This window comes from Arachis hypogaea, chromosome 13 (genome assembly GCF_003086295.3).
Source record: "Arachis hypogaea cultivar Tifrunner chromosome 13, arahy.Tifrunner.gnm2.J5K5, whole genome shotgun sequence".
Taxonomy (NCBI): Eukaryota; Viridiplantae; Streptophyta; class Magnoliopsida; order Fabales; family Fabaceae; genus Arachis; species Arachis hypogaea.
Genome location: NC_092048.1, coordinates 118,082,130 through 118,098,320, shown reverse-complemented (window position 1 = coordinate 118,098,320; position 16,191 = coordinate 118,082,130).

Here is a 16,191-nt window from a genome sequence, read left to right as displayed (position 1 = left end):
AGAACTATGAATGTGTAGAGAGAAAAAACCTAGAGGAGGGGTAAAACTAGATCTAAAAACTAAAACTGTGTAGAATGAATGTTGTCTGTGGTTTCTGCATGTTCTCTGGCTCTAGTCTGCTTTTCCGGGCCGAGAACTGGGTCAAAACAGGGCCCAAAATCGCCCCCAGCAAATTCTGTAGATTATGCAGATCGCACATGTCACGCGATCGCGTCATTCATGAGGACGCGTCATTCGGCGTTTTGCTTTGCCACGCGGGCGCGTCGTCCACGTCTCTGCGTCACCTGTGCTATTCCAATCCGCGGGGTCGCGTGAGCCATGCGGCCGCGTCACTTCTCGCTGATCATCTCCTCAATTTCTTGTGTTCCTTCCATTTTTGCAAGCTTCCTTTCCAATCTCCAATTCATTCATGCCCTATAAAGCCTGAAACACTTAACACACAGATCACGGCATCGAATGGAATAAAGGAGAATTAAAATGCGTAATTAAAAGTCTCTAGGGAGCAAGTTTTTAATCATGTAATAATTTTAGGAAGGAAATATAAATGCATGCTAATCATATGAATAAGTGGGTAAAAATCATGATAAAACCACACAATTAAACACATTATAAACCATAAAATAGTGGTTTATCAGTGGGGAGAGCCTCAAAGGATTGATCACCCTTCTTGGCAACAACCTCCTCCGATTTCCTATAGGTATAATTCCAATCCTAATGCATATCAATCTAATGGATGTGGTGACTCTTATTGTGATTGTCAACAACCACCACCATATGCCTATGAACCACCCCCTCAACATGGTTTTGAACTACCTTACTCACAAGCCCCTTACCCCCAATCACCTCCATATGACCCTAATCCTTATCCATCATACCAACCACCTTTTGAGCCATATGAACCATACATAGAACCACCACAATTCCAACATAACTACTCCCAAGAACCACCTCCATATACACCATCTCCATACCCTTACCAAGATGAATCACCTTCCAATTATGAATCCTTTCTCTCAAACAATGAACCCTCTCTTCCACCACCGTCCCCCAATGAAGCCCTCATGCTAGAACTAAGAGATCTTAGCTCTCATATCCAAAGGCAACAAGAGGGGATGGAACAAGAGTTTAAGGAGCTAGAAGCCAAGATGGCTATCATGGTAGAAGCCGTTAGTCGCATAACCTCCCACCTAAGCTCATACATCCCAAGTACTCCCATTGTTGAATGTGGAGAAGCAATCAAGGAGCATAGTGAGGGAGTGATTTTGGAGCTTCAAGGCGAAGAAGAGGAGTTGAAGCAAGCATTGCCACAAGGGGAGAAAGTTGAGACAATTGAGCCGGAAGAGGTGGTTGAATATCTAGGAGATGTTGAAAGTCCATGGGAGTGTAGAATCATAGAGCCCTCTTCCAAGAAGCTTGATATTGATGTTAAGGAGGGTGTACAACCTCCAAGGCATATCATGGTGGAAAAATTTGAAGAGGTTGATCAAGAGATGGATTCAATCATTGATGAATTCTTATGTACAATTGAATCCTCCCCCATTGGGCTTGACATGGAGATTAAGGTAGAAGAATATGCACAACCTTCCATACCCTTGGTAAGCAATGAAAAAGAGATGGAATTGGAAGAAAGCTACCAAGAAGAAGGTTTGGAGAAAGTTGAGCAAGCATTAAGTTCCATCATTGAAGACAACTCTACACCAAGTGACATTGATAACCTTGTTGAAGATTCTCCCAATGGATGTGAAGTTGATGTCAAAGTGGACTTCACACAACCTCCCAAATTTGATTTGATTGATGATGAGGAGGAGTTGGAAGAAGTTGACAAGCAAGGAGAAGTTGAGAAAAGTTGTCAAGAGGTGGAGGTACTCAAAGAAGAGCACAAGGGAGTGGAACTCGCAAGATCATTGGAACCATCCCTTCCTAAGTCACCATCCAACACAACATTCAAGTGGGTAAAATTCTTATCCCTAAGCTTTACTTTCTCACTTGAATATGGTTTGATTGAAAATGATGGTCAACTTAGAGCTCTTTGTGGAGTTAAGAGTAGGAGGAAATTGTGTAGTGGTTGGAAAAATAATGTTAGGCTCATAACGGTTGAATCCTCAAGGCATAGATCCCATGGTTGGAAGAGTGCTAAATTGTATCGGTCTAAGAGGAGAATTTGGTGCCCCAATGAGAATTCTATGTGCTTACCACCCAATTAGAATCATGATGGTCAATTAGAATATGGGTGTGAAAATAAGATATGGGATCCCGGACCACAACATGAAGACCAATTTTGGGAGCTCATATCTTGGGAAGAACTTCACCCAAGCTTGGTGAAGACGGTTGGAAATTCTGATAACCGTTTGAGGAGCAAACATCCTTGGAGGTTCAAGGATGAATACAACCATAAGCCACCATGACAAGGAGCTTCCCAAATGTCCAAATTAAGGACTTAAACTAAAAGTGCTAGGTGGGAGACACCCCATGATGAGCGGATAATTTATACACTTTTTGGCATTGTTTTTATATAATTTTCAGTATGATTATTTTTAGTATATTTTTATTAGTTTTTAATTAAAAATTACATTTCTGGACTTTACTATGAGTTTGTGTGTTTTGCTATGATTTCAGGTATTTTCTGGCTGAAATTGAGGGATTTGAGCAAAAATCAGATTCAGAGGTTGAAGAAGGACTGCAGATGCTATTGGATTCTGACCTCCCTGCACTCAAAGTGGATTTTCTGGAGCTACAGAACTCCGAATGGCGCGCTCTCAATTGCGTTGGAAAGTAGACATCCAGGGCTTTCCAGAAATATATAATAGTCTATACTTTGATTAAGGATAGACGATATAAACTGATGTTGAACGCCAGTTCCATGCTGCATTCTGGAGTCAAATGCCAAAAACAGGTTGCAAAGTGGAGTTAAACGCCAGAAACAGGTTACAAACTGGCGTTCAACTCCAAGAGAAGTCTTTACACGTGTAAAGCTCAATGCTCAGTCCAAACACACACCAAGTGGGCCCCAGAAGTAGATTTCTGCATCAATTACTCATTCTGTAAACCCTAGTAACTAGTTTAGTATAAATAGGACTTTTTATTATTGTATTTACATCTTTGGAACATCATTAGTTTCATCTTTTGATCCTTTGATCACGTTTCGGGGCTGGCCTCTCGGCCATGCCTGAACCTTGTTCTTATGTATTTTCAACGGTAGAGTTTCTACACTCCAAAATTAAGGTGTGGAGCTCTGCTGTTCCTCATGAATTAATGGAAAGTACTATTGTTTTTCTATTCAATTCAACTTATTCCGCTTCTAAGATATCCATTCGCACCCAAGAACATGATGAATGTGATGATTATGTGACGCTAATCATCATTCTCACTTATGAACGCGTGCCTGACAAACACTTCCGTTCTACATGCAAACAAGCTAGAATGAATATCTCTTAGATATCTAATACAGGGGACCGAGTCTGAGATATTAGAATCTTCGTGATATAAGTTAGAACCCATGGATGACCATTCTTAAGATCCGGAAAGTCTAAACCTTATCTGTGGTATTCCGAGTAGGATCTGGGAAGGGATGGCTGTGACGAGCTTCAAACTCGCGAGTGCTGGGCGTAGTGACAGACGCAAAAGGATAGTAAATCCTATTCCAGTATGATCGAGAATCGACATATGATTAGCCGTGCCGTGACAGAGCATTTGGACCTTTTTCACTGAGAGGATGGGATGTAGCCATTGACAATGGTGATGCCCTACATAAAGCTTGCCATGGAAAGGAGTAAGATTGATTGGATGAAGACAGCAGGAAAGCAGAGGTTCAGAGGAACGAAAACATCTCTATATGTTTATCTGAAATTCTCACCAATGAATTACATAAGTATCTCTATCTTTATTTTCTATTTATTTATTATTATTATTCGAAAACTCCATAACCATTTAATATCCACCTGACTGAGATTAGCAAGATGACCATAGCTTGCTTCATACCGACAATCTCCGTGGGATCGACCCTTACTCACGTAAAGTTTATTACTTGCACGACCCAGTGCACTTGCTGGTTAGTTGTATCGAAGTTGTGAACGAAAAAGAATTTGAGACTGAGAACGTGCGTATCGAGTTTTTGGCGCCGTTGCTAGAGATCACAATTTCGTGCACCACCCCACCATGGTAACCTCTTTCCATTCTCTTGTAGATATAATCAATGAATGAATTGAGTTGCCATTGTAGGTAATTTTTCTTATTTTCTACACTCTTATACATTTTGCTTTTATTGATAGATTGTTTGTTAAATTCATGTCATGATTAGAATAGTTGTTTTTAATTTGTATTTTGCTTGAAGTGTAAGTTTTGTATGTTTTGTATGTGAAAAAATATTTTAAAATAAAAAAATATTTGTTGTTAAATTTGAATTTTTATTGTTTTAGAATGCTTGTAGATTAGGAGAGTGCCTTGTTTCTATTTTCATATGTAAAAAAAAAGGGGAGCCAGGCACGCGTACGCGTCAATGCGTCAACATGGCTCCATACATGGAACCCGAAAGTTGCACGTACACTGCGCGAAATGCACAGCTGCACCTACGCATACGCGTCGATCTACACTCTCACCATCCACGCTCAAGCGTACAGGACGCTTACGCATCGCTTGTCCATCCTGCCATCCACGCGCACGCGTGAGTGACGCTTACGCGTCGATTCTGCGCCCTGATTTTTTTCCCCTTTCTTCTTCTTTCTTCTCTCCTTCTTCTTTCTTTATACCTTTCTTCTTCTCTCATCTTCCTTTCTTACTTTCTTCCTCTCCTTTCAAAAATTCTATTTTTATCAATTTTATTTTTCTTATTTTTCATTTTCTTTTGTTTATTGCATATGCATACTTTTATTCATTGCATTTTAATTTCATTCTTGTAGTTTGTTCTTACTTTCTTTTCTAAGTCGCTTATTCTAATAATGGTGTTGAATTCTCTTACTCAATTGTTGAGAATTTTGTGCATTGTTTTGGTGCTTCGTGACTTGTTTAGCATTAATGGTCATATTTGCTCCACACACAAGATTAGTGCTTTAGTCCTTCTTAATTCATTATTCTTTGTTTTTGTACCTCATCATCATTGAGCTAGGATGGGATCGAATGCTCTCATGCTTATCACTAATCTTGTTTGTGTCAATTGTTGATTAAGCTTGATGCAACATGCTCTTCATGTCATGTACCTATGCTTTGACTTTACTCTTGCATCAAGTATTAGTTAATATGCCTTAGCTTATATTGTTTTCTCACTCACATGTTGTAGCTATCATGTAGTAGAGAACCCTACTCTTATTTGGCATTAGCCCCCGCCTATGTTCTATTTGCTTTGATATCTTTGTTGTAGGCTTAATTTTCTTTCTTTTTCTTTCCTTTTAGGTTGGCCACCAAGAGGGAAAGGAAAAGCTTCTAAATGGGGCAACACACAAGTCCTTCCGCACAACCTTTTGGAGAAGCTCATCAATTGTAGCAACCCACCCACCTTGCTCTTCTTTGCATGCATCGAGGACGGTGCAAATTTCTAAGTGTGGGGAGGTCATTCGACCGATCTCCGTGGGTAATAATTTTCTTTTCAACGCCAAATTTTCAAGTTTTGCCTTTGTTAGCTAGTTGTTGCATTGCATGATAGGTTGCATGTTAGTTAGAAGTTGTACATATTTTACCACTTCTTTTTATGTTAGGACTACTTGGTTAGGGTGATGACTTCTTTTCCAAAAAACTGTTTTTAGGGCACCCTACCAATTTGAAAAATTTTTTTGTTGAACTTGCTTGAAGAATTTATTTTGAAACATGGTTTTTGAGCTAAGAACACAAGCATGTGAGTTTTGAGCCTAATTGTGTGGTTACATCTTATAACCACTTACTTCCATTCTTGTGTGTATCATTCTCTTTCTATGATTGTAATCTTTGATTTGTTTGATTCTCTATGTCCATTATTCCATGTATACATGCATTTATATGATTGAGGCCATCATTTCATTTAGCTCACTTATCCAAATAGCCTACCTTTCATCAACCATTGTTAGCCAATTTTGAGCCTATTTAATCCCTTTTGTTTTTAATGTTAGCACATCACTACCCCTAAGTGAAAAATAATAAATGTTCCTTAATTTGGATCTTTGATTAGCTTAGGCTAGTGAGGGTGTATATAATTTGGGTATGGGAAACTTGGGACATTGGTGAGGTAAAAGTGTATTTTGTATTTTTGTTGAAAATCATGGGATTGGGTACATGCTTATGCATTAAATATGTAAAACCATATGCATTGATAGGTTTGTATATACTTTTGAAAAAAAAATGTGTGAAAAAAATGTAGAAAAAAAAAGAGAAATAGAAAAATAAAAGAAACAAAAATATATAGAAAAAAAATGAAATAAAAAGGGGATAAAAATGCCCCAAAGCAAAGTAATGATAACAATGCATATGGAATGTGAATTAAAGAGAATGCATGAGTATGTGAAAAAGTGGGAATCATGGGTAGCTAGATATGTATTAGAATTGTATAGTTTGTTATATGTATTTGGTGAGAGCGTAGGTTAATCAAAGATTCAAATTTCAAGCTCACTTGATCATATACATCCCTACCTTTACCCTAGCCTCATTACAACCTATGAATAAGTCCTCATGATGAATGTATGCATGTATTGAATAATTGTTGATTGTTAGATGAAAAATAAATCATGGAAAGCATGATTAGAAGAGAATGGAGTGATCAACCCTATACACTAGAGCAACTAGAGCGGATACATGTCCGGTGAGGGTTCGATGCTCAATTCCTTGTTCCCGGCTTTCATGAGCTTTCTTCTTGCAAGTCTATTTGAACTTCATTTTGATATTTGAATTGGTAGGATTCATGAATCATCATATGATCTTAGCCCTACTTGTTCATACACGCTCTTGGAGATTGATTTGCTTTTGACCAAGTAGGTAGAATCATTTTGCATTTAGTTGTATTCATATAGATAGGTGCATATAGTTTCTTTGCATTGAATAAATGTTCATACCTCTTTTCTTGTCCTTCTTTATTCTTAGCATGAGGACATGCTTGGTTTAAGTATGGGGAGGTTTGATAAACCCCAATTTTGTGGTTTATCTTGTGCTTAATTTGGGGGATTTTATTAACTTTTCTCACATTTATTCAATGAAATAGCATGGTTTTATAATTCTCCCTGAATTTGTGCTTAAGTGTGAAAACATACTTTTTAGGCCTTAAAATAGCTAAATTTAATTCACTTTAATTCCATTCGATGCCTTGATATATTTGTTAAGTGATTTTAGGTTTAGAAGGCAAAGATTGGATTGAAGGAATGAAGGAAAAGCATGCAAAGTGGGAGAACTCATGAAGAAATGAAGGAATCGCAAAGCTGTCAAGTCTGACCTCTTCCAACTCAATCAGTCATAACTTGAGCTATAAAGGTCCAAATGAGGCAGTTTCAATTGCGTTGGAAATCTAACATTCGGGGCTTCAAAATGATATAAAATTTGTTATAATTGTCTAACGTTTAGGGATGCGTACGCATGCATAATGCGCATGCATCGGTAGATCAGCGTGTGTCATTTTGAAGAAAACGTGGCCAGCGATTTCTAACTCATTTTGGACCCAATCCAACTCATTTCTGATGCTATTGAATCCAAGGATTGAAGGGGAAATAAACCAAGTAGTCATAGTTTAGTTCTTATCATGTTGTAGGTTAGAATTCTAGAGAGAGAAGCTCTCCCTTCTCTCTAGAATTTAGGGTAGTTTAGGTCAAATTCTCTTGGATCCAACTTTTGATTCTTGTTTTGATTTACCTTTTCCTCTTAATTGCTTGTTATTACATCTTTGATCTTCTAGTTTTACTTGTTAATTTCTTATTTTGCTCTCTTTTATATTGGTGAACCATTCTTGGATCTTGATTTCCTTTTAATGCAATTTTATGTTTCCATGTTTCTTTTATGTTGATCTTGATTGTTATTGTTGATCTCTTGCTTATGATAGTTATGGGTTTTGTTAATTCTTGCATTTTGTGTTGTTTACTTTTATTGCACTCTAGGTGTTTGATGAAATATTTTCTCTAGTTTTTGAGTAGTTTCCTTTACTCTTGGCCTAGGCTAAGGGAATTGAGTGACATTGAGTCATTGGGTCTCATTGAATTGGTGATTTGAGAACCCTTGGTGGTCAATTTGATAACCATTGCTACTAGCCTACTACTAAGTCAATTAGTAGCTAGGTTAGGACTTATGGATTGATGTTGATAAAGCCATTTGACATACTTCAAGCATAGAAGTACACTTAATGAGCTTGGTTCCTCATAATTATCAATATATGGCTTGTAGACAAGGATGGTGATCTCAATTACCTATGTCTAGCCAAGAGTTCTTTTCCTTTATTTTATTAGTTCTTATCATTTACTTTCTTGTTGGTTACTTTTCTTGTCAAACTATAAAATCAAACCCCTTGCATCTTCATAGCCAATAATTGATCACTTCATTGCAATTCCTTGTGAGACGACCCGAGGTTTAAATACTTCAGTTAATTTTTATTGGGGTTTATACTTGTGACAAAACCAATCTAAATTTGATGTGAGAGTTGTTTGTTGATTTGGAGCTATGCTTGCAACGAAATTCTTCTTTCCTATAAGAGAAAATTCCAACCAACGATAACACGCGTGTCACTAGACATTTCCATCAAATAAATCAAAAAAAATTTAAGAGAAGATTTTCAAATACATACATTAACATTTACAACGAGTGAAAGAAGTATTTGCCTCTTTACAATTCCTTACAAATTAGTGTTAATTACAAATTGAATCTGTTTACTTTCTATATCCAAATGAGAATTTACAAAAAGGACTTGAGAGGGCAGTAGATGGCTTTGGGATTCTTATGACCTCAGATACCTCAATGACTTTGTCTATCAATTTATTTACCTTGTCCAAGATAATATTCCCGCCTAAAAGCATCTACTTCTTCCTACAATTCAATTGAAAGAAATTACTTAATTTGAATCCAAATGAAATAAGAAATGAACCGAAATTTATTAATTTAGAAATTACTTACCTGTTTCCAGTTTTTACGTTTGTATTTCCCATTTTTGATCTTTTCGGGATCAATTGTTTCTAGTCATTTCATGACATATATTCCGCAATCATAACTAAGAAAGAAATAAGAAAGTAAAATATGATTAATAGGAGAGACACAAAAAAGCACAGTAAAACATATTAATAATAGTACTATAGCAAAAAATGATTTATACGATGTTCGTTGACCATCAATCGTAATATATGGTGCTTCAACGCCCTCTTCGTTGTCCACTAAAGGTTTTGTCCATGGTTCTAAAAACCAAACCAGACCGACCGGTCGAACCGGTCAAACCGTGAACCAGTAGTATTAACGATTCGGTTAACAATGTAAAACCGCTAATAAAAAAACCGCTAGTAAACCGTTGAACCGATTGAGAACCGGTCAATCAGACCGAAATCGAAACCGACCGGTTTGGATGAAACTGTGTCGTTTTGGTTCCCGCACGGATGACCTCCCTTCCCTTTGCCTTCAGTCTTCATTCCAAACCCCTAATCTAACAGCTTCTCCCCAAATCAAAAGAGGAAGTTGAAACAGGAAACCCTAGCTTCTCCACCACCGCCGCAAGGATTGCCGCCGTCCGTCGCGCTCAGGCACTACCATCGTCGTTTGGTCGTCCGTGGTTCTTCCTCCTTCAAGAATCGCAGCTTCTTCTTCCTCGAGCTTGGTGCGTCAGTCCCTGGTATTCATCTGCTCCGTCATGCTCTTGCCACCGTCCATCGCGCGCTCAGGCACCATCGTCTTCGTCTGGTCGCCACAGGTTCTTTCAACCCACCACCGTCTTCTGAGTTGTGTTCGTTTCCTGGCTTCTGTCTCCGTCACGATTCTGCCCCTCTTTTCAGACTTCTTAGAAGAAAAACCCTTCTCCATTCCAATTTCCTTCCTTCGAGTTCAGAGAGAAGAAGCTTAACAAAGAAAAAAACCCTAGGCTTTGAAGGCCAGTTCACTGCTAACTTCTTCTGCATTTTTTATTTATGCCATGTTCAATGATTATTTGATTACTGATTATTTGAATGTTTCGTGTTTTAGTTTTTTATTGAATGATTATTTGATTACTAATGAGCTCTAGTTCTGTTGTGTTGCTATTTTTGTGTGTTGTGATTTTTTATTGAATGAGCTCTGATTCTGCAGTGTTGCTGTTTTGTGTGTTGTTGTGATGCTGTTTTGTGTCTTCTTTATTTTGTATTGACATGCATATGAGTGATATCACCACTGTAAGTTAACTACTTGCTCTGTTGATCTATTTTTGATTTCTGAATGTCATGTCACTTGTTATGTTGCTGCTGCTGTTTTAGTGTTTTTTAACTTTTGAATCTGCTGCTTTTTGAATTTTTGTTGATAGATTTATTGATTTTAGGATTTAGGGTGATTAATTGTTACTGTTTTTTAATTTTAGTTGCTGATTGTTATAGATTTTTGGCTTTGTTTAGTATGTTATGCTGATTGTTCTTTATTTCTGGCTCTGTGAGTATTGTTCTGTTTTTGGTCTGTATTTGATCTTGTTCAAATTTCATGATTTTGTTATTGGCTCCTGAAAGTTGGGTTTCTTTTTCTAATGTGCTTAACATCAGAAAGATTTGGAAAAATTTGTTACTCTTTGTTAAGAATATGCTGAAACTTTATTAACATTTGGCTGAAACTTTGTTAGATAGATGGGATATGCCAAACTGAAACTTGAACTGTGAAGGATAACCTGTATTCTAATGCTACTTTACTTCATATATTATTGTTTCTCATTCTTGGTGTTTTGAAGTCCCTTATACCCTTGAAGCCACTTCCTCCATCATGGACATCTGAGGTGAGGTTGATCTCCCTCTTGTTCTGTGAAGACTTGTCTGTGAAATCAATTCCCAAGTTGTTCAACAGGTTTTGGATTCTTCATCTGATTCAATGATGACTTGGTATCTTGCCCTTGAGACTAGACAATTCTGGTTACATTATTGGCTGCTGGTGATGCAGAATGGTCATGTTGGATTTATGTTGTCATGCTATTAGTAGATGACCAAATATTTGTTATTGATTTGGTTAATTCAATATTTTTATTTTGTAACTATCTTAATGAGTTCAATAGTGATATAATGACTAATGAATGATAAATTGTTAATAATGATGAAATTAAAGGTTATATTAGATTTTGGTTGATGAGGTATTTTATATTTGGAAGACATTTTAAATTTTATGTTAGACTATATTTATTTATAATTTATTTATTATTTTATTATAAAACGGTTTTTTCGGTTAGACCACGGTTAAACCGGTTAGACCAGTAAACCAGTGAACCAGTTATTAGAACGGTTCAATGACCGGTCCGATTTTTAAAACCTTGGTTTTGTCCCAGCATAGACCCTTATATGGATACTATTAAGCCTTGAAAAGGATACAAAAGTGTACTTCATTCAGTAATAATTGAACGAAACTAAGCCCACAAACAATACTCAATCAGGCACAAGCAATGATTGATAATGGCTAGAAATAAGAGATAACTTACAACAAAAATATGTATTATGTAAATAACTTACAACAAAATTATTCAAAGCTATTCTTTCCCCAGGTATATATTTTTTCTTGATGGGGGTCAAGCACATGGAAGACCTTCTTCTTAACATCAGCAATCTACAACCACCAATGACCTCCGTGGCAAACTGGTGCAAACAGTTAAAGTTTGGAAAGGATAGAATATTTCAGTCTAAATGATAGCAAATAATAGAATTATTAAAGAAGTTTTAGAAATTACAACTTACAAATGGATGCGATGCCAGTTTTCTTTTATCAAGAAAAGGCATGTAGTCCTTAAATTCACTGATCCGGTAGGCCGCCTTAGTGTTTGGATCAATGTATTCATGGTTGTGCTTCCCTAACATTAAATTCTACAAAATAAAACGAAATAAACTAATAAATGAACCAAATTACTTAAGGAATAACAAATTCGGTCAATACTTATCAACAGCATCAAGTGAATGTCAGTTAAATCACAAATGAATCGAAATTAGTTTAGATTTAAACAAGTAGTCATAAAGACTCAATCATCAACAAAAATATATTGGATTTATTTCTAGATTCAAATGAACCTCAATTAAACTAAGAAATGAACCGAAATTACTTCGGATTTGAACAAACAGTCATAAAGACTCAATCATCAACAAAAACACATCAAATTCATTTCTAAATTCAAATGAACTTCAATTAAAGTAAGAAATGAACCGACATTACTTCATATTTGAACAAGCAGTCATAAAAACCTAATCATTAATAAAAACACATCGAATTCATTTCTGGTTTCAAATGAACCTTAGTAAAACTAAGAAATAAACCAAAATTAGTTCAGATTTGAACAAGCGGTCATAAAGACTCAATCATCAACAAAAACACATCGAATTCATTTCTGGATTCAAATGAACCTCAATTAAACTAAGAAATAAACTAAAATTATTTAAAAAATAAAAAGTTTGGGTTACCACAATATCTGTCAGCACGCAGTATATTTCTTCATCAAATCTATGACATTTTCTGTTGTTGAGAAGCATACACATTGTGGAGACCACCTATAGGACAAAAATTTATTAGATATATAGGAATAAAAAATTTTAGAAAAATCATTAATGTTAATGTAATAACCGAAGGTTTTATTGTACTTTCTACGTCTTGTTTGGGTTTTAGAGACAAAAAGTGGCATCTACCCCGCTCGAAATGAGCTTTGTGGTCCAACGTGAATGGGTTTCAAACTCATTGGTTGCCTTTCTTTGTTAACCTTTATTTGTGTCATCCACTGATAACATTTCTCCCTTAACTCGTCTGTAATTTCTTTTCCTTTCACCATAGTCTTGTACCCTTCAGGGGTGCTCAAACTCGGCTTGACACTGGTTTTCTCAGCATATTACAATGTTGTTGTCACCCCAGCATCCGTCACCGCCTCTACCAACTTTTCAAGTTGTATTACTGTTGGTTGAGAAGTTGGTAGACTTATGCCAAGGCTGAACGAAGGTACATCATCTTTCCAATGCCGAGGACGGGGAGAACTGCAAGATGACAGCGGAAAATTTTCAAAATAATAAAAAAGTATTATGATATAGCATCAGAACTAATAAAAAGGATTTTAAGTAAAACTTATACATTAAGAGGAGCTTCTTTCTCCGATTGCCTTGCCAAAGTTTCTTCGGGGGCTTGCTGTTGAGGTTCTGGAGAGAAGCTGGATTACACAGAAAAGTGTTTAATAATGAACCAAAATTATTATTATATAGCATCAAAACTAATAAAAAATATTTTAAGTAAATATTACACATTAAGAGGAGATTCTTGCTCTGATTGTCTTGCCAAAGTTTCTTTGGAGGCTTGCTATTGGGATTCCGGAAGGCAGCTGGATTACACAAAAATGTGTTTAATAATGAACCGAAATTATTATTATTATATGGCATCAAAACTAATAAATTGAATTTTAACTAAAACTTACATATTAAGTGGAGTTTCTAGCTCTAATTCCCTTTCCAAAATTTCCACCAGGGATTGCTATTGAGTTTGGGGCTGGTAGTTGGATTACATAGTAATGTGTTTCAAAGTAAACCAAAATTATTATTATATAGCATGAAAATTAATGAAAATTATTTTAATTAGAACATACTCATTAACAGAAGCTTCTTCTATTTGAGTTTCCGAAGAGATAGAGGTAAAGATTTTTTGTTGTTTTAGCTCTTCCACAAGAAATCTTGGGAGAGCGATTGCAATAGGAACTCTAATAAAGATAAACAAGAAAGGAGTTAATATTGAATTATTAGAATTGGAAAGTAAATTGGAAATCTACAGTAAGTGAATTTGCACATTGATTAGAATAGGAAAGTAAATTGGAAAACTCACATAACTAGAGGTTGAGACTAACTTTCTTCTCGAACCACAAGGATTTATTCTTGAGCATTAGGTGTTGGGCTACTAATAGTAAATAAAATTCTATGTCAATAATTAAGCAAAAATTATTACCTAAATTTAAAAGACTAACGTTTCAACTTACATAGTTGGAGATTGTAAATTCTATTTTTCTTTTTTTTCATTCCATTTTCTTCTTCTAAAAAATGTAACTGGAGATTCAGAAGTATTTTTTCTAATAAAAAAGATACGAAATTAAAATCATCAACTGAGATATTCTAATTAAAAGCAGAAGAAGTAAATAAATGTTAAGATGAATTACTTGGCATTGCTCGGTGCATTTATAGATCGTGCCAAGCTCGTCTGTGTTTGAATCATAGGTTCACTTTCGCTGCCCAAATTTACAGTCGGCAATCTAAGCAAAAAATTAAATATTATTCAGTAAAACCAAAGAAATTACATGAGGTTTTAGAAAAACTTAGCAGAGAAAGAAAAAGAACTTTATATAAGAAACTTAATCTTACGTCTGTGATAAATCATATCGCGCATCCATAGAGTCACGGTCATTTGGAACAACATTTGTTTTTGCAGCACCATCATTTTTTATCTTCATTTTTTTTGTTTTCTTTTTTTACTACTCGTCTCCTTTACTTCTTCACTTTTGACAATTCATACAAAAAGTTTTGATTTAAAATCAGGATGATTCTTAGTTCAAAAATAAATGGACCAAAATTTTTAAATGATTTGAACATACAATCCATGTTCAAAAATAAGCAGAGAAACAAGCAATCAAGTAAAGCTCAGTTAATTTCCAAATGAACTGAAATTATTTCAGATTTGAACAAGTAGTCAAATAGACTCAATCATCAAGAAAAACACATCGCATGTATACAACTGACAAATATCAGAACTATAACTAACTTAATAAGCACACATTAACAATTTCAGCAAATCCAAGTGAAATTAAACCAAATAAACCTCAATTAAACTTAGAAATGAACCGAAATTATCAATAATTATCAGCATCATCAAGTGAACCTCAATTAATTCACTAATAAACCAAAATTATTTTAGATTTGAACAAGCAGTCAAAAAGACTCAATTAATAAAAACAGAATATATATTTATAACAAAAAAAATAATCATTTTTGAATCTTACTCATCTTCGGATTCAGTTTCACTTTCCGAATCCATCTGAACAATCTCCTTTTTTGCTTTGTTTTTTCACCACTTGTTGTGGTTGTTTTCTTTTATTTGGTAGTGTTTTCTCCATTTCTTCTTCTTCTCTGCAATACATACAAAATATTTTGTTAAAATAATAATATAACACTTTAAATAAATAGATAGTTTTTGATAAGTAATGGTGAGAAGTATACTCAGATTCAAAAAATGTTTCTTCCGAAAATGAATGCAGGATGACAAGTTTATTTTTTTTTCTTTCTTTTTCTTTTCCTACGTTTTCCCTTCTTTTCTTCTATGTCTCTCCCCCCCCCCTCAATTCTGCTCTTTTCACAATTCCTTAAAACAGAAACTTATTTAGTTAACACAATAATTTAGAAGCACCTGAACCAAAATTTCAAGAGAAATAATTTTTTTATTTACCATTTCATTATTTGTCTCAAAGGCAATTTGATCGACCAATCTTCTCCATATCCAGTACTCCACCCATGGTGGCCCGGGAGCGTCGTCTGCTTCTAAATCAGGGAACTTCGTTTTATGAAAATATATTATCATTAAAAGAAATACGCAACCATCAACTGAAAGTTTGTGTCCTACTCTCTTGGCTTTGATCTCCTTGATCAGGAAGCTCAGCACATGAGACATCCAGTTCCATTGTCAGACTGTCTCCACATGAAGGAGAGGTGGCTTATGGACCGAGAAGACTGTGCTTATTGTTGTCGGCAACATGAAGCATTTCTGGACGAAGAGGATGAATGTCGTCTTGAATTTCAGCAAGTTCCCCTCCCTTTCAACACTCATATCCGTCACAGATTTTATCAAAGACGCCAAAGTAGCACCTTTGAAGTTGTTGATAATCTCCTTCTGCTGCTCATTCAGTTTGCTGTACGCAACCTTTTCAGAAAAATTATCCCCTACAATATTTTAATATAAACCAATCAGTTCAGATTTGAACAAGCAGTCAAAAAGGCACAATCATCAACAAGAATACTTTGAATTCATTTTCTGTATCCAAATGAACCTCAAATAAACTAAGGAATAAACCGAAATTACTTAAGGAATAAAAATTTTTGTCAATACTGAATGAATGAA